We start from the raw sequence: 18,648 nt of genomic DNA, 5'->3' as shown, positions 1-18,648 counted from the left end.
TCAGGAACGGTTTCAGTCAGGAAAGCAGACATCCTGTCTCGATCTAGATCCTTCCTTCCCAAGAGGTGTGAGTAGAAGGATCTGACAACCTCCAAGATCCCTAATCTGGACCGATTCAAGGATCCTGTACTATTAACCAGTCCCGGAATGAACTTACTACTCACTAACATCTTGCAGTTTCTGTAAGGGTCGGGCGAGGGGTACCTCCCAAAATCCCTCTCAAAAACCAAAGATGTGTGCCTATCATACTGACACTTCGTGAGCAAGGATTTCACTCTGGAAATATCCTCCTGGCTACCTCCAGTCGAGACAAGGAGCTCAAGTTTCCTCCTCAGACCCCGATACAGCCGGTACCTATCCAGGGAACTGAGGCTCGAGAGCTGGCGGAAGAACCCCGCAACCCGCTTCTTGAACATCTCCCACCACTCCTGACACTACCTGACACTACCTGACTCTGAAGAAAATCCTCAAAGGGCTGTCTTATTTCTGCTTCCTCCAGGAGAGACGAATTAAGCTTCCAGTAACCTTTGCCAATCCGAGGAGTTTCTGAAACATTCAAAGAAATCAAACAGTGGTCAGAAAACTCTACCTCAACTGCTGACACTGCAGAAGAGACAGCTTCCTCCTTTAAATAAAACCTGTCTATTCTAGACCTGCAGCTACCTCGATGATAAGTGAAACCCACGTGGCCTGAGGGACTCCGGATGTGAACATCCTCTAGGCGAGCTTCCCTAACTATACTATTGAGAGCTATGCTATCATAAGCCAACCGATCATTGGAGTCTCTCCTATCTTGGGATCTCGTGACATTATTGAAATCCCCTCCAAAGATCACCTGTCGGCTCGTAAAAAGGAAGGGCTTAATCCTCATAAAGAGATCCTTTCGCCCCCACTTTGTCTGCGGGGCGTAGATGTTAATGAGCCGAAGCTCTTGTCCCTTCATGAGGACATCCAAGATCAGGCACCTCGCCATTTCTACCACATTCAACCGCTGCAGAAAAAAGGACCGCCACCCCACTATACGGCTCAGCAGCAAGAGACCAGTGGAAGGGACCTCGCCTCCACTCTCTCATGGCTTTCACCAGGGAGGCAATATCTGACAACCTGGTCTCTTGTAAAAAGAAAATGTCGGCTTCAAAACGGCTGAGAAAATCAAAGGCTGCAAATCTAGCCGTATCAGACTTAATACTGGCGCAATTAATGGATGCCAGCATCAGTGGGGTGAGTGCCACCATCATTGGTGATCGAGTTAGACGGCCTTAACCCCCTCATTTTTGCCTTTTCTTGGCCCCTTCATCCCCAGACGAAGAGGCCTCCTTGTTTTTGGCCCTTTTTTTGGATTCTGCTTCATCCATTTTCGGGTCCCCGTCTATACCTGGCTCCAGGTTGGCCCCACCCCCAGGGGAAACCCCCCCGGCAGGACAGGGCCCAGCTCCCCCCAGAGGCTCCCCCACTACAGGCACCCCATCCCCGTCCCCCCTTTTCAAGGAGGGGAAGGAGATGTTTTCAAGAACGGAGTACAGGTTAGACAGGGCAATCAGAGGGGGGGGGGGGGGCGGTAGGCTTCCGCTCGGGACCCGGTCTGCAGCACAGGGCTTTATAGAGGACACGGACCTCTTCTTCCCCTTTTTATTGCCCTTCACTTTTGGCCTCTCCTCCCTCTCCTCATCCACACTTTCATAATGGGAGGAATCAGAAAGAACGGCCCCACCACCTTCCTCATTGGAAATTCTCCTCATCTCCTCATCCAGAATGTCATCCTCCAGAGCCTCAGCGATTGCAGGACTAACCTCAGGAGCAGGACCAGGAGCCGCCTATGGTTCTTCACCCCTTTTACGGCTATCCTCCCGCCTTGGCTTAGCGGGATCTTTCCTCCTCACTGACCCTGTTGTGCCCTGCCCCGCACTCGAGCCCTCCCCGGCCGAGGCGCTTTAATTTGACGGAAAACTTCCAGGCCCCAGACCAGATCCCATACTCATCTAAATTCTTTTTAGGCATGTCCGTCACATCGCCGTACCTCCCAAGCCAGGTCATGATATCATAACAAGAAAGCGACTCGTTACGAGTCAAAACGGTCACTTTCTTGACTAGGGTCTGGCATGAAACCGCCTTTACGGCAAAATTACGCCAGCCGGGCTCACTCTTCACCACCTCATAGTTCAACCAGAAGAGCTCCAGCCCCTCCGGCCGAACGAAGCTGATGTTGAACTAGGAGGTACCATAGGGGTGAATCAGGGCAAAGATGTCTCTTGAGGAGGAGCTCAACCACCTTACCCCTAGGTGGGCACACATCTTTGCCCCTCCAAATCAAGTGGACCACATTCCTATGACCACTCTCTGGCCCGGGTGTCGGGAAGGACCAGACCACCTCCCCATTCTGCTCTCGGAAGGCCCCCAACCCGTGTCTCTCTATCCAGAAAGACCGGTCAACCGAACCCCTCCCCTCTACCTGTATTGACCTATCTCCCCTACACAGAGCCTCTAGGAGGCACTGTTGCAACTGACCGTTCCCAGAGCCAGATGAAGACGGGGACCCCCCAGATCCCCCGGCAGCGACGCTGACATAGCTTCTTGGAGAAGCAGCCGCCACCGGGGGGGCAGTCGGACCAGACCCCAAACCTGCAAACGCATCAAAAGCCTCGCTAACCATTTTCTTGTCGTTGGCATCACAAACACCCCTCTCATTCACTCCACTAACACCCTTCTCATTCGCTCTACTAGCACCCCTCTCATTCACTCCACTAGCACCCCTCTCATTCACTCCACTAGCACCCCTCTCATTCATGCCACTTGCACCCCTCTTATTCACGCCACTTGCACCCCTCTCATTCACGCCACTTGCACCCCTCTCATTCACGCCACTTGCACCCCTCTCATTCACGCCACTTGCACCCCTCTCATTCACTCCACTAGCACCCCTCTCATTCACTCCACCAGCACCCCTCTCGTTTGATCCACTAGCACTCCTCTTATCCATACTGCTGGCACCCATCACTTGCAAACTGCAATCACTCTTTCTACTCCCAGCGGCAATTTTCCCTTTATTAGATTCACTGCTCTTATTTACACTTTCACCTTTGTTAGCTGGGCCGGCCTCCGTCATCATCTGTTTAGATGCAGCAGGCTTGTTGGATCTCTCCGACATCACGGGTTAAGGGACATGTTCTGGCATGGGCGCAGGTTGCCCCGCCCCCTTTCTTGACACCGCCGCCATCGACCTGGGTGGGAGCTGCCCCTCGGAGCGCACTCCCGCCCCACCTCCGACTCCCAAGCGGGGGACACCCACGACACCGGATCCGTCCTGGGGACCGCTCCCCGAGCTGACAAGGTCTGACGCCCGACACCCCCCCCCCCTCACAGGGGGATGCCCCACACCACCATGACCAGCACCAACCTTTTCACCCAGGGGACCGCCCCCTGAAAGGGTGATTTCGCTCACAGACCCCAGCACCAGGACACCCCCCCTCCTCACAGGGGGATGCCGCATAGCACCAGAGCCGCTCAGGGGACCGCCCCCTAAGCCAGTTTGGGAACACGTAGAGACCCCAAGTATGCCCTGCCCATCCCTACCGACAGGACACCCGGCGGGGTCTCCGGCACCCCCTATAGCACTTGCTGCCATCTTGAGCACACCACTGTACCCCCCCATGCTGGCCCAGTTCCACTTCAGAAACGGGGTCTGGCAGTTTCGGGGGCCCAGCAACCTGAACCCACTGACCAGCAGGTCCAGACTGCTGGGAAGAGGAGAAAACAAACTTAGTTACTTCTTCTTTCTTTTGTTTTTTCCTTCCTTTTTTCTTACTCTTCTTTCCAGTCTTGTCAGGACCCATTTTGTCACCAAAGGTAAAGTTCTCAAACCGAGTGGGGGACTCCTGCATGACAATGGCCCGGAGCACCCCACCCTCCAGGAGACCGCTGCTACAATCTGACTCATATTCACTGTCATCTGAGCAAGACAGGGCGACCCTCTGGGCTGCGTCCAGGTGATCCTCACTGAGGAGAAAAGAAAAAAAATGGGGGTGGGGGTGACACAGGCACAGCATAAACAGTCATTGCTGAACCCCCCTTACTACCCCCAGCCACTTCTCCACCTTTACTGCCATTATCTTCACTGGGGGGAAAAGCAGGGATGGGGGTGACACAGGCACCAGCAGCCACACTTTTGCTGGCCACTGTACTAGCTTCTGCACCCCCCTCACTTCCCCCAGCCACTTCACCATCTTCTCTGCCATGACTATCTTCCATAGCCTCCACCTGCTCCTTCACCGACAGCACTTTATCTTCATCACCACTACTCTCCCCATCATCCTCCACCACAACCTCCTTACCTGGGGTTATCATGGTGGCGAATCTGCTTTCGTTTAGCAGCTTCTCCTTGAAGATGCAACTGCCTTCCACCAGTTCTTGCCTCCTCTCCTCCAGCTTTTTAATTTCTAGCTTTAAAGAGTCCATGCATTTTTTTAAATCTGACCTCTTCTTTTTGGATCCAGTGTTATTGAGGTTCCTTACAAGCAGGTCTTTTCTTGTTGCATGAAGCTCTTTACCGCAGGCTTCGTATTCCTTGAACCTCGCTGTCATACAGGAACAGACGGTGTCTGTGGATTCCCTGGGCCCTCTGTTCCCCCACATCTCCACATCAGCCACAGTTTTCTTGCTTTGCTTTTTCTTTGCTGTTGCCTGGGAAGCAGAGCTTGTATTGCTACAGACTCTGCTTGATCTTCTCCCACAGGCCGGAATGTTGGCTGTAGCAGGCTGCTCTCCACCCCAGCCCGCCTAGAACGGGGAATGGAGGCCAGGCATTCCATGCAGGAAGCTCTCCCAGAGAGGCTGGCACACTCCTGGGGTGATGCTAGTTGGAAACTCTGCTGGCTTTGGCCTAGTTCCTGGAAGTCTGGAGCTCTGGTAACACACAACCTCCCTCTAGCTGTAGGAGCTGGAATTACCGCGGCTGTTGGCACCAGACTTGCCCTCCAATGGGTCCTCAAAAAAGGATTTAAAGTTTGCTCATTCCAATTACCAGGCTCTGTCATTGTGCGCCACGTGATCTTCTCATACTGCTGGCACATTAAACTTGTTAATTTCTTCAAAATCTTCAATTGACATAAAAAAAAAATTATCTTTAATCTCTTCATTTGTGACGCCATATGGTCTCCCAACCCTGCTGCCATATCCAGACTCTCTCTGTGGCAGTAATTCTAATAGCAATGTCTGTAATCTGCATGTCATACTGAATAACAATATTATTTCACTATGCATGTTATGGCAAGGCAAAGTGCTCTACACTACTATTGAGGCTCTCTGTAGCCAAGAAATAGGCGTTTTAAATAAAACTTCACCGCAAATAAATTTGAATCGAACTAAAAAATTTCGGAAAATTCGGCGAATCAGCCGAATTGAGTTTTCAAAAAATGTGCTCATCTCTAATCATGATCATTGTTAGTCATCCTACTTGGTTGATTTTTGCCCTCAATAGGTGTGCCCTTAATCGCAGTTTAAGGTTTCCACCGCTTTGTTAGGATAAAGTTAATTCATACAGGTACGTATGCATCATTTGCAGCCATGAGCACAAGTGTTAAGCCTGTTAAGGCTGTATTTGTGCGAGGGGTGTGCGTATAACACCCCCTGCATCTCAGTATGGAGCATACGGAACTTATGCAAGGGGCATGACTATTTAATGCCCCCTGCACCTTAATGTGGGGCGTACGTTAGTTTTGCGGATCCCTCCCAACCCTCCCTTTATTAATAATTCATCTACAGGGTACGCCCTCTATAGGCATGCCTTCGGACGCGGTTTTTGGCACACCTTTGACCGCTTTGTTAGGTTAAAGTTAATTCATATAGGTATGCATGCATCATTTGCAGCCATGAGCACAAATATGTATAATATATATATATATATATATATATATATATATATATACACATAATATTTTTGTAATTGCTCCCCCCCCTAATTTTTTCCTGGCCCCCAGTGACCCCCCCCCCCCCCCAAATATGAAAGTTGGAGATGCAACTGAGTCAGTATCTGGCGTAATAAGGGCACTATTGGGATTGAACAGGCTGGCGATTGCAGTGTCATGGTCATCATACAACAATCCTTGAATAGTGAACACTATAGGAATCTGTTTGCAGATAATCTGTACCCATATCTTTAGGACATCTTACTCAACCACAGCTTCATCTTTGAACGGGACAATGCACTGTGTCATTTGGCTCGTATCACTAGGGAGTGTTTGGAGTAAAATGAAAATACATCTTCGACACTGCTTTGGTCCCAAAACTCATGGAACTGTAACCCCATTGAACACATTTGCAATAGTCTGTGAGATCTGCTGTATTAATTTCCTTTGTGATAAAATAAATAAATCACTCTTTAGTGATGAAAATTTTCCAGATTAAAGGCAACTGGTATTTATTCTTGACAATAATCTTGCTCATGCTTAGATATTACATCTAACATATTGCATCTTTCCTTGTTTTAACACAGATCTATGCCCAACTATAGGTCTTCCTGTGTAACCATGACAACCATGCCTATTAACCTCTAGTCTTGTCCCTGCTTGTCTATTGCCTACCAAGCTCCATTGATCAGATGTCAGAGTTGCAATTTGAGAATACTCTATCTGCAAAGACAAATTGCCCTATAGAGTTGAAGGCTGAATCCATGGGATTCTTCAGACTTTGCATTAATATACTGACAAAAAATAACACTTTTCATCTTTCATGTCAACTCTGTGGTTCAGTAAGTTGAAGAGCCAGATCATGAAATGACTATTATTACGAGTGGGTGGAGGTAGAAGGCCATGGGCTCCCCTACATCATGCTCTGCTCCCCTATACCGATTCAGCGATGCAGAATTTCCAGCCTCCTGTGCCTCAGCTATCGGGAGAAACACGTGAGAGGACAGGAGGGTGGGGGCAGGCAATCACTGCCTGCTGGTTCTTGCCTGTAATCTGGGCAGCCCGCCACTACCCTGTGTATGTAGATGGAGAAGAGGAGGAGGGGTGAGCTACAGACGAGGAAAAGCCTGAGTGCTTCTCCACATCCTCCTCTGTAGTGCATGGACTCTGACCTGAGACCTGACATGCTGCAGCCTGCAGGAAGGATTCTCTATTGAATGTGCATTATCTGCTCTGCTATGGTTAAACTGGGGTATAAACAGATTACTGAAGTGGAACATATGTTTTACACATGGGCTGTTTGGGGCAAAAGGCAAAACCCTGATCAGCAGGAAAGGTTTTTGAGTGATTTTTTTCAGAAGCTCAGCACAATGTTGTATACATTCCATAGCCCAGGCTGTGAAGAGTCATGGTTAAAAAGATGCTCAGCACAATGTTTACACTCCACAGCCTAGACTGTAAGAAGACATACATAAAGGGATGCTCAGCACAATAGCTCAGGCTATAAGGAGACATGGAAAACCCAGATGAAGGGCACAGGACCGAAACACCTGTTGGGGTAGCGGCATCCCGGGACTCCTATCTTCCTATTACTCTAACTGTGCTTTTTATCTTCTGTTATATTTTTAATATGGTCCATGGGTATGCTATATACTTACTAAGCACTTGCACTTTATAAGGCTCTTTTGGAGCTAATTGGTCATTAGTATAGCTCACCATTTACATTTGTGTATAGATTTTCGATGTTGCCTACCCAGTTTTGTATTATGCTGCAATTATTATTTATACACTGTGTTTCAGGATTGCCGCCATCTTGATGTCCACTTCTTACTTTTTTAGATGCATTTTAATATATATATATATATATATATATATATATATATATATATATAAATATATAGATTTCTAAATAAGTGTTAAGCCTATCAGGCTGTATTTGTGCAAGGGGCTGGAGTATTCCACTCCTAAACTACTAGGTGGGGCATATAGGGGTTGTGGGTGGGGGCAGTTGTATATAACACCCCCTACTCTCACTAGCGGGCATGTGTGACGTTTTGCAGATGCTGGGCAGGTCATGCACGCTGTATTGCCATGTCCGTCGTTTTGTATATCCCGCTTTCAGGAGCTCCGCCGGACTTAATCCCGCTGTTACCTTCCGTGCCATACAGTGAAATTCATGTGAATGCTAATGTAAATCTCCCACCAAACCAGTGTCAGCAGTCAGTGAAGCCCCACTACGGCTGCTGTAGTGGGGCTTCACTGACTGCTGACACTGGTTTGGTGGGAGATTCACATTAGCATTCACATGGATTTCACGGTATGGCACGGAAGGTAACAGCGGGATTAAGTCAGGCGGGACTGGAGGAACAGCGATGGTCAGGTAAGGTCAGGCCTTGCTGTTCTCTGGCTCTGCCTGTAGTACACAGGAATCGGGAGCCAGGCGTAGATGCGAGGGATAGGCAGTCTTTCAGGTGCATAATGGTAACCTTACTGCTGCCCGCGCACTCGGTGTGCAGGTGACGGCGCTTCGGCATGGTGTGGCAACTACTTACGTCAGCACTTCTGACTTTTCATTGGGGGCGGGGTTACTCTACGGTGGCGGATCATTACTTCAGCGGCACTCAGTATGGCAGGGCGGAATGCTGGTTGGACCTGATACGCGATCCCTCAGCAGAGATGCATCCCAGTTCTAGTGGCAGAATTAGATTTTTTTTTTTTAAAAGCCTGATGTCAATATATACTGTTTATTAGCCTATTGTGCATTTGGTTTTGTAGGCCATGCATTGCAGGTATACTGTTTTTCACGGTCGCAGTGCACACAGCACATTGGGTTAATATTTGTTTCAGGGCATACGGTTATAGTAATTTTTAGGTACAGTACATATGGTCAAAGTAATCTTTATGGTGCATATGGTCATAGGGGGAGATTTATCAAAACCTGCGCAGAGGAAAAGTTGCCCAGTTGCCCATAGCAACCAATAAGATCACTTCTTTCATTTTTAACAAGGCCTCTGCAAAATGAAAGAAGCGATCTGATTGGTTGCTATGGGCAACTGGGCAACTTTTCCTCTGCACAGGTTTTGATAAATCTCCCTCATAGTGTGTACACTATATACATGATGATAGTATATTTCTTATTTTCATTGTGTTTATACACGGTCATGATGGGTATAGGGCATACAGTCTCTGTATTTCAATCACACAGTTTAGGTGGGTCTAGTTATATACATACTATACAGTTACAGCATCTTATAGTGCTTGTGGTCATAGTATGTCTTGGGTACGTACACTCGTACATCATTGCAGTGAATATAGTTATAGTGTTTTTACAGTACATTCGTTCAGTGTTATGTGCAGTAGGTACAGTCATAGTCTTATATACGGTACATACACTCATATTATCATGTGCAGTGTGTACGGTTGCAGTGTTGTATACAGTTCATACACTCATAGTGGTTATGCAGTGCGTACAGTTACAGTGTTGTATACGGTACATACACTCAGTGTTATAGGCATTACGTTCAGTTAGTGTTGTATACAATACATACTCTCATAGTGTTTATATGCAGTGCGTACAGTAAGGGTTGTATTCAATAAATGCGCTCATAGGCCCAGATTCAGCAAAGTTTGTTGAGCTTATTTTCCCATATTTTCGGCTCAACTTTGGCGCAACTGCGCTTATTTGTGACTTTCTTTTTGTTTACATCCCAACGCTCATCTTGACATCTTGCTCACGTAGACGTTTTTTCACTTTTGCCTTTCCAGTGCACCCTGATTTATCAACTGCGACTGTCGCAGATCTAGGCACATCTGATTAAAAAGCTCCAGGAATCTACACCAGATTTAACCTTGCTTATGTTTCTGCTTTTCTGACTACCTGATAGCAGATCACACTGATTTACATCCCCACCTTGTCTCCCACCCACCGTGCACATCTCCCATCTGTCTGCTACCTGTTGCAAGACTACAGCTCCCAGCATGCCCTTACAGTGACGGTGTCAAGGATGGTTGAGGATAAGGCGATAAAATGTGCGTGACTGCAACTGTATAATGCTGAGTGTCGACATAAAGAAATATACACCAGACAAAATGTTGGTATAAAGCTCTCTCAGCAAGAAAACTCAGAGTTCCCAAGTGTTATCCGAGAGTTCTCCGAGAGAGAGTTCTGCTTTATTTTGCGGAAGCGCATTAGTTTTTACATTTGACAAAAAAGGGAGGTTAGTTATGACATCAAAATCATCATGTTACATTTTGATTGGTTAATTGAGCTTTATCTCTGTATATATTAGCATATTTAGCATATTTAAGCATTTCTTTCTTTCTTGGCCAAAGGTCACTCTGTGACTGGAAAAACACAGACCTTTGTCCTTCTATACAATCTGTATCTTCTTCAAATGTTTTGTCTTCTGACGTCTCATCTTGGGCCTCCTGGTGTCATTCCAAGGTCTCTTTCTTAGTTTCAAGCAAATAGCAAGCTGGATATAGGTTAAGAGTAGGTAACAAGTATATTTTTTCAGCATTACAAAGTATTAATATACAGAGCATAGTGAAAGTATTTGGCCCTCTTGAACTTTTCGACCTTTTGCCACATTTCAGGCTTCAAACATAAAGATATAAAACTGTAATTTTTTGTGAAGAAGCAACAACAAGCGGGACACAATCATGAAGTGGAACGAAATTTATTGGATATTTCAAACTTTTTTAACAAATAAAAAACTGAAAAATTGGGCGTGCAAAATTATTCAGCCCCTTTACTTTCAGTGCAGCAAACTCTCTCCAGAAGTTCAGTGAGGATCTCTGAATGATCCAATGTTGACCTAAATGACTAATGATGATAAATAGAATCCACCTGTGTGTAATCAAGTCTCCGTATAAATGCACCTGCACTGTGATAATCTCAGAGGTTCGTTTACAGCGCAGAGAGCATCATGAAGAACAAGGAACACACCAGGCAGGTCCGAGATACTGTTGTGAAGAAGTTTAAAGCTGGATTTGGATACAAAAAGATTTCCCAAGCTTTAAACATCCCAAGGAGCACTGTGATAATATTGAAATGGAAGGAGCATCAGACCACTGCGAATCTACAATGACCTGGCAGTCCCTCTAAACTTTCAGCTCATACAAGGAGAAGACTGATCAGAGATGCAGCCAAGAGGCCCATGATCACTCTAGATGAACTGCAGAGATCTACAGCTGAGGTGGGAGACTCTGTCATATACTGCACAAATCTGGCCTTTATGGAAGAGTGGCAAGAAGAAAGCCATTTCTTAAAGATATCCATAAAAAGTGTTGTTTAAAGTTTGCCACAAGCCACCTGGGAGACACACCAAACATGTGGAAGAAGGTGCTCTGGTCAGATAAAACCAAAATCGAACTTTTTGGCAACAATGCAAAATGTTATGTTTGGCGTAAAAGCAACACAGCTCATCACCCTGAACACACCATCCCCCTGTCAAACATGGTGGTGGCAGTATCATGGTTTGGGCCTGCTTTTCTTCAGCAGGGACAGGGAAGATGGTTACAATTGATGGGAAGATGGATGGAGCCAAATACAGGACCATTCTGGAAGAAAACCTGATGGAGTCTGCAAAAGACCTGAGACTGGGATGGAGATTTGTCTTCCAACAAGACAATGATCCAAAACATAAAGCAAAATCTACAATGAAATGGTTCACAAATAAACATATCCAGGTGTTAGAATGGCCAAGTCAAAGTCCAGACCTGAATCCAATCGAGAATCTGTGGAAAGAACTGAAAACTGCTGTTCGTAAACGCTCTCCATCCAACCTCATTGAGCTCCAGCTGTCTTGCAAGGAGGAATGGGCAAAAATTTCAGTCTCTCAATGTGCAAAACTGATAGAGACATACCCCAAGCGACTTACAGCTGTAATTGCAGCAAAAGGTGGCGCTACAAAGTATTAACTTAAGGGTGCTGATTAATTTTGCACGCCCAATTTTTCAGTTTTTTATTTGTTAAAAAAGTTTGAAATATCCAATACATTTCGTTCCACTTCATGATTGTGTCCCACTTGTTGTTGATTCTTCACAAAAAGTACAGTTTTATATCTTTAATGTTTGAAGCCTGAAATGTGGCAAAAGGTCGAAAAGTTCAAGGGGGCCAAATACTTTCACTATGCACTGTATATTTTGATCGGCAGTCAGAATCATTTTAATCAACTTGTCAATTCCCCCCCTAAAAATATATTTTGACATAATCTTTCCCTACAATATACTCCGCCTAACAGTCTCAGGTTCAGGTGGGAAAAAGAAAAAAAAGCGGGTGTGGGATGCTTCACTCGTTTGAGACGAGTGGCTCCTTGTGAACCACCCCCCTTTGTACCCAGACTGATCCTTCACCTGAGACTCCTATATTAGATACATGTTGCAGTATGGCATTTATTATTATTGGTCTTAACTGATCTTTGGACTCATTTGAAATGGCCATGTCCATTAGGCTGAATTGTCCCTAGTTTCCCCTGGAGTGTCCCACCATGTACAACCCTAAAATATCTTCCCCCTGATCTTGTGGGCCGGGTTTTCTATCTTGATGTTAAGAGGCATACTAGAACCAGTTTTCCCATATTGGTTACAGTAGCCCGATTTAGTAAGTGCCATTCTCTGGAGTGGAAACTTGTCTTTTCTTCTATTGGCACTCTGAGATCTATAGTGCCAGTCAGTCCCTGTGTTCCATCCCACTGCTCCCCAATAGTCACATTTGTTCCCCCAGCAGTCATCCGTCACAGATATGTATATTGTCATCTCTATACATAAGACATTGTTTTGGCACTTCGGGACAATTCACCATGTCACAGTAGTTAAATTCAAAGGTAGCCACTCGGGCACTGGAAGAGTTACACAAATACGTGGGATACAACTCTTGGGTCATTGCCAGTCGGCCCAGTTCTGTTGTGGAGTCAAATTGGGTTGATGGCTTTGTACTCCACTTATACGAAAAAGTATATGTATAAGGAGCATGGTGTAGGAACCCTCTTGCAGTGTGAGGCGTTTATCCATGTTGATTTTCCTTCCAGTTTCACCGAGGTCAGAGTTGTCAGTAGAACCATGTCTTTTCACGAGGACACACTCTGCAGATTGTGACTTCCTGGTTCAGCGTCTGGATCTGGAATGGAAGCGTAAACTGCAGCATGTGTTACTCTCAGCTCATTACACCGTGTGATAACAAACTTTACCAGACCATCATTTCCTGCACTAAGCTGCTGAGGGTAGTAAAATCCTAGCTTAGGGACCCCCCCCCCAAAAAAAATATCTCATATGGGGTTAGACCTGTTGGCTGTCGGGGTGTGTTTCTAACAGAATACAAAGCTATGAGTAGCACTTCTGGCCATGGAAGGGACTGTTCTCTACTGACTTTTAGGATTTTGTTCTTTAGGATGCTATTCAGTCTTTCAACTTTCCCACTGCTCTGGGGATGATATGGGGTATGGAGTCCGAGGTCTGCTCCAACCATTTTCCAAAGTTCTCTTGTAATATCCGCAATGAGAGCCGGTCCTTTGTCGCTTTCAATTACTTCAGGGACTTCAAATCTGCATACCAGTTCTGTTAGTAGTTTCTTTACAGTAGTCTTTGCTGTAATATTAGTGACCGGGTACGCTTCTGGTCATCATGAGAACATGTCCACCGCTACTAGTACGTACTCAAACTTTCCACTTATGGGCAATTGCATGTGGTCGATCTGGATACTCTGAAATGGATAGCAAGGCTTGGCCAAGTGTTTCTTCGGAGTAACTTCTGTTCTTCCAGGGTTACAGTTGTTGCAAATGTCCCATCCCTTGACATATTGTTCAACTGGTGTCGTTATTCCTGGTGCCTGCTAGATTTTATTGATAGAAGTGATTATTTGTTTTTTTCCTCTGTGGGTGACTCCATGAGCCCATTGAGTCATCCCCAGGTAAAGGTCTACGGGAAGAAAAATCTTGTTTGCTTTTCTCCATAGGCCGTCTGATTCACTGAGTTCAGCTCCTTTTTTCTCCCACATACTCTTTTCCTTGCCCATGGCTTGAGTCTGGAACTGTTTCAGTGTCTTGAGTCCAGGGTTTTCATTTTGCTCTTCTGATTCTTTCTTTTTCTTCCTTGTCACCATGTATACGCCTGCTTCCTCTCGAGTAAGGGGCAGTATTGCAGCTTCTTTAGCTGCTTGGTCTGCCAAGAAATTGCCTTTGGCTTCCTCAGAGTCCAATCTCCTGTGCACTTTGACTTTGATGTTCGCTACTTGTTTAGGCAATTTTAAGGCTTCATTCAGGGTCCTGACAGCTTCAAAGTTCTTTATACAGGTTCCATTTGCAGTTATGTACCCCGTCAAGGCCCATTTCAATCCGAAGTTCAGCGCCACTCCATACCCATAGGAGTAGTCAGTGTAGATGTTGGCAGTTTGTCGTTCCTAAATGCGGCAGGCTTCAGCTAAGGCAATAAGTTCCGCCTCTTGTGCCGAAACACGGGGAGGGAGTGTTATTGCCCACAGAACTTTGAATGGGCTAACTACTGAGTATCCTGTGTTGAAGTTGCCACTTTCATCAGCATATCTTGACACATCTGTGTGGAGAGTAAAGGTTGCATTGTCCAATGGTGTTTCTAGGACCGTTGGTAAATGTGATGTGTTCATTTCCATAACCTCTAAACAATTGTGCTCAGGGTCACCAAGGTCTTCATCATTTTGTTTGGTTTCTTTTTCTTCCTCATCTTCTGTAGAAAAACTCCTGACATCCCAAAAATATTAGATTTTTGCAAGCAGGTCTAGATAAACAGCTTAGACCCAGTACTTTAAAAGTTCAAGTGTCAGCACTTAGTGCTCTTTTTGATTATAAACTAGTGGAACATCCCTGGATTAAAAGATTTCTATCAGCAACAGTCAGGATGTCTCCGGTGGTTAGACCATTGGTTCTACCTTGGGACTTAAATATTGTCCTAAATAGTCTCACTAAAACTCCCTTTGAGCCATTAGTTGAGGTTCCCTTAAAGGTTCTTACCTTTAAGCTTGTGTTTCTTTTGGCAGTCACGTCTGCCAGGAGGGTTGGGGAAATTATTTGTTTCTCTATTAACCAGCCCTATTTGTCTGTCTTTAATGATAGAGTGGTATTGTCTCCTGATCCAGCCTTTCTCCCCAAGAGGGTCTCTTACTTCCATAGAACTTGAGTTGTGATTCTACCTTCCTTCTGTGAAAATCCTAAAAGTGACAAGGAAAAAGAGAATTCCATTGTCTAGCTGTTAGGAGATGTCTTCTACATTATTTGGAGATATCTAAAGATTGGCGCCTATCACCTAAGTTGTTACTTCAATTCCAGGGGCCGAATAAGGGTAGAGCAGCTACTCCTAGCACTGTGGCAAGGTTTATAAAACAATCCATCCAGCTAGCATGCACTTCTGCAAATCTAAATCCCCCTTCAGGGTTTAGTGCTCATTCTACCAGATCAGTTTCTACATCCTGGGCAGAAAGAGCCTCAGCTTCTATTCAGCAGATCTGCAGAGCAGCCACCTGGAGTTCACCACATACCTTTTACAAACACTACAGGTTGAATCAAATGAGAGATGAAGAGCTTTCATTTGGTTGTAAAGTTCTCCAGGCAGTAGTCCCCCCCTAATTATTAGTCTAGTCTACTCACTCTCCAAAGGTGCCATCATGGGCGATAGGGAAAACATAAATTTCTCTTACCGTTAATTGTTTTTCGTTGAGCCCATGATGGCACCTACTAATTCCCTCCCATGTTATATGGAAAAAAAAAAAAAAAAAGAGGAGATATATTAATATTTACTAGCTATGTATGTAGGTTATGGTTGATTATTATTCATTGATAATTCCTTTTGGGTTGTTACTCCTTGATACTTGCTTAAGAACTGGGGAATAGCAGCTCCTATGGTCCTTATATGAAAACTGTTTCCAGTTCCTGTTTCCTGTCCTGTGAAAGGAGGTGGTCTCTCCAAAGGTGCCATCATGGGCTCAACGAAGAACAATTACCGGTAAGAGTAATTTATGTTTTTTACTCTTCATACACGTTTGTGGCAGCTATGCTCTTGATACTCCCACGGCATTCATATCTTGCATTTGCCTATGGCATTATACTGTTCATGGATGCTCATCATATTTATACTGTTTTATATGCTCATGACGTCTATATTGTGATACGCTAGTGGCTTCATTGTGCGTATACTCATGACATTCATATTGTATGTAAATTGTTTGAGGATTTTCTAAGAGATGCTATTTTGGAATATCTTGATAAAAATAAATGTATGACTCCATATCAACATGGCTTTATGAGGGATCGGTCCTGTCAAACTAACCTGATCAGCTTCTATGAGGAGGTGAGCTACAGACTGGACCAGGGGGAATCGCTGGATGTCGCATATCTGGATTTTTCCAAAGCATTTGATACAGTGCCACATAAAAGGTTGGTGCACAAAATTAGAAGGATTGGGCTGGGGGAGAATGTGTATAAGAGGGTAAGTAACTGGCTCAGTGATAGGAAACAGAGGGTGGTTATTAATGGTACTTATTCTGATTGGGTGACTGTTACTAGTGGGGTACCACAGGGGTCAGTTTTGGGTCCTGTCCTATTTAATATATTTGTTAATGACCTTGTAGAGGGGTTGAATAGTAAAGTAGCAATCTTTGCAGATGATACTAAACTCTGTAAAGCGGTAAACAAAATAGAGGACTGTGCACTGTTACAAATGGATCTGGATAGGTTTGAGGTTTGGGCTGGAAAGTGGCAGATGAGGTTCAACACTGATAAATGTAAGGTAATGCACATGGGGAAGAAAAATCTGGGCTGGAATTATGTATTAAATGGGAGAACACTTGGGACGACTGACGCGGAAAAGGACTTGGGAGTATTAGTTAACAGTAAATTTAGCTGTAGTGACCAGTGTCGGGCAGCTGTTGCCAAGGCAAATAAAATCATGGGATGCATCAATAGGGGCATAGATGCCCACAACAAGGAAATAATTCTACCGCTGTACAAATCACTAGTCAGACCACACATAGAATACTGTGTACAGTACTGGGCACCAGTGTACAAGAAAGATATAGTGGAGCTGGAGAGGGTTCAAAGACGGGCAACCAGAGTAATACGGGGTATGGGAGGATTACAGTACCCACAAAGATTATCAGAATTAGGGTTATTTAGTTTGGAAAAAAGAAGGCTTAGGGGAGACCTAATAACTATGTATAAATATATCAGGGGACAGTACAGAGATTTTTCTCATGATCTATTCATACCCAGGACTGTATCTATAACAAAGGGGAATCCTCTATGTTTAGAGGAAAGAAGGTTTCTACACCAGCACAGACGGAGGTCCTTTAATGTAAGGAGAGTGACCGGAGGAGGTGGTCATGGTGAACTCTGTAAAAGAATTTAAAAGGGGTCTGGATGCATTTTTGGAGAATAATAACATTGCTGGTTATGTATACTAGATTTATAGGGACAGAACATTGATCCAGGGATTTATTCTGACTGCCATATTTGGAGTTGGGAAGGAATTTTTACCTCTCGTATGAGTTTTTTTTTTGCCTTCCCCTGGATCAACTCAGTAGGGACTCATTAGGGTTATAGGTTGAACTTGATTGACACTGGTCTTTTTTCAACCTAAAGAACTATTTTACTATGTTACTATATTGTGTACACAATCATATTGTTATACTTTTCATATGCTCTTGGCTTTTATACTGTTCACATGCTTGTTCACAGTGTTCATACGCTCAGGGCAGGTATATGGTTTTATACTCTTAAAGCAGTTATACTGTCCACATGCTCTCAGTTTTTATACTGGGCACACGTTTATGACATGTATACTTTTCGTACGCTCATGGTATTTATACTATTCATTCGCTCGTGGCCGCTTGTGGTGGTTTATACTGTTTTAGGCTCATTGCATTTATACTTTTCATACGCACATGGCATTTACAAGTTTATGCACTCATGGCATTTATACTGTTCGTTAGCCCACAGTATTTATATTGTTTACCAGCTCATGGCAGTTGTAATTATATGCTCTTGGCATTGAAACTGTTCACACACTCATGGCATTTATATTGTTCATGCACTTTTGGAACTAATACGATTCATACACTCATGATATGCAGTTCATATTCTCATAGTATTTAATACTGTTTTATATATTTATGGCTTTGTACCCTCCATACACTCGTGGCATTTATAATGCCCTTATGCTCTTGGTAATTATACTGATCATTCATTCTGTTATATGATCATGGCATCTATATTGTTCCCACACTCGTGGCCTCTATACTGTTCATACACTCTCAGCGTTTATACTGGTCAGACACTCATGGCATTTGTGCTTTTCACGTTCATGGCAGTCATACGGTCTTGTAATCAGGGCACTCACACTGTTCACACACTCCCATTGTTCATACACTCATAGCATTCATGCGGTAAATACACTCGTGGTGTTTTATGCTGCACATGCGCTTGTGCATTGGGTTTAGGTGCTCAGGGCATTTACATTGCGCATGGCATTATACAGTTTTATACGCTCATAGTAATGCGGTGGTTTTCCCATCATACCTGCCACTTCTGCAGGGGGTTGCACTGCTTAGTTGTCGTTACTGTCACATATTCAGAGCAACAATATCAAGACACATAGGTGGTTTATACCCCTCATACCTGCCACGACTGCAGGGGGATACATTGCATAGTTGTTGTTACTGACACGTCGTTAGAACAACAATATCACGACACATAGAGCGGTTGTATACCCATTATACCTGCCA

This window comes from Hyla sarda, chromosome 9 (genome assembly GCF_029499605.1).
Source record: "Hyla sarda isolate aHylSar1 chromosome 9, aHylSar1.hap1, whole genome shotgun sequence".
Lineage (NCBI taxonomy): Eukaryota > Metazoa > Chordata > Amphibia > Anura > Hylidae > Hyla > Hyla sarda.
The sequence above is the reverse complement of the archived record's forward strand: the minus strand, read 5'-3'. Positions refer to the sequence as shown.